The sequence below is a fragment of the Triticum urartu genome, chromosome 5 (assembly GCF_003073215.2).
Source record: "Triticum urartu cultivar G1812 chromosome 5, Tu2.1, whole genome shotgun sequence".
Lineage (NCBI taxonomy): Eukaryota > Viridiplantae > Streptophyta > Magnoliopsida > Poales > Poaceae > Triticum > Triticum urartu.
Genome location: NC_053026.1, coordinates 467,894,595 through 467,896,377, shown reverse-complemented (window position 1 = coordinate 467,896,377; position 1,783 = coordinate 467,894,595).

Sequence of the window (1,783 nt, the reverse complement as noted above, 5' to 3'; positions counted from 1 at the left end):
GGCGAAGTTTGCACCAACTCTCGAGGTGAGAAAGGGCAATGCACGGTACCGAAGAGGCTAGCAATGATGGAAAGGTGAGGGTGCGTATAATCCATGGACTCAACATTAGTCATAAAGAACTCACATACTTATTGAAAAAATCTACAAGTCATCAAAAACCAAGCATTACGTGCATGCTCCTAGGGGATAGATTGGTAGGAAAATACCATCGCTCGTCCCCGACCGCCACTCATAAGAAGGACAATAAAAAAACCTCATGCTTCAAATTTGTCACACAACGTTCACCATACGTGCATGCTACAGGACTTGCAAACTCTAACACAAGTATTTCTCAAATTCACAATTACTCAACTAGCACGACTCTAATATCACCATCTTCATATCTCAAAACAATCATCAAGTATCAAACTTCTCATAGTATTCAATGCACTCTATATGAAAGGTTTTATTATATCCCTCTTGGATGCCTATCATATTAGGACTAAATTCATAATCAAAGAAAATTACCATGTTGTTCTAAAAGACTCTCAAAATAATATAAGTGAAGCATGAGAGTTTAACAATTTCTTGAAAATAAAACCACCACCATGCTCTAAGAAGATATAAGTGAAGCACTAGAGCAAATGACAAACTACTCCAAAAGATATAAGTGAAGATCAATGAGTAGTTGAATAATTATGTAACTATGTGGAGACTCTCTAACATTTAAGAATTTCAGATCTTGGTATTTTATTCAAATAGCAAGCAAAAAATAAAATAAAATGACGCTGCAAGCAAACACATATCATGTGGTGAATAAAAATATAGCTCCAAGTAAACTTACCGATGAAGGAAGACGAAAGAGGGGATGCCATCCGGGGCATCCCCAAGCTTAGGCTCTTGGTTGTCCTTGAATATTACCTTGGGGTGCCATGGGCATCCCCAAGCTTGGGATCTTGCCACTCCTTATTCCATAGTCCATCGAATCTTTACCCAAAACTTGAAAACTTCGCAACACAAAACTTAACAGAAAAACTCGTAAGCTCCGTTGGTATAAGAAAATAAATCACCACTTTGGTACTGTTGTGAACTCATTATAAACTCATATTGGTGTAATATATAATGTATTCCAACTTCTCTATGGTTCATACCCTCCGATACTACTCATAGATTCATCAAAATAAGCAAACAACACAATGAAAACAGAATCTGTCAAAAATAGAACAGTCTGTAGTAATCTGTAGGATTCTAATACTTCTGTAACCCAAAAAATTCTGAAATAAATTGGTGGACTTGAGGAATTTGTCTATTAATCATATTCAACAAGAATCAACATAATCGCACTCTTCAGTAAAAAATTGCAGCTAATCTCGTGAGCGCAAAAGTTTCTGTTTTTTACAGCAAGATCGCAAAGACTTCACCCAAGTCTTCCCAAAGGTTCTACTTGGCACAAACACTAATTAAAGCACAAAAACACATCTAAACAGAGGCTAGATGAATTATTTATTACTAAACAGGAGCAAAAAGCAAAGAACAAAAATAAAATTGGGTTGCCTCCCAATAAGCGCTATCGTTTAATGCCCATAGCTAGGCATGATGATTTCAATGATGCTCACATAAAGGATAAGAATTGAAACATAAAGAGAGCATCATGAATAATATGAATAACACATTTAAGTCTAACCCACTTCCTATGCATAGGGATTTTGTGAGCAAACAACTTGTGGGAACAAAAATCAACTTGCATAGGAAGGTAAAACAAGCAAATATTCAAGATTTTCAACACATAGAGAGGAAACTTGAT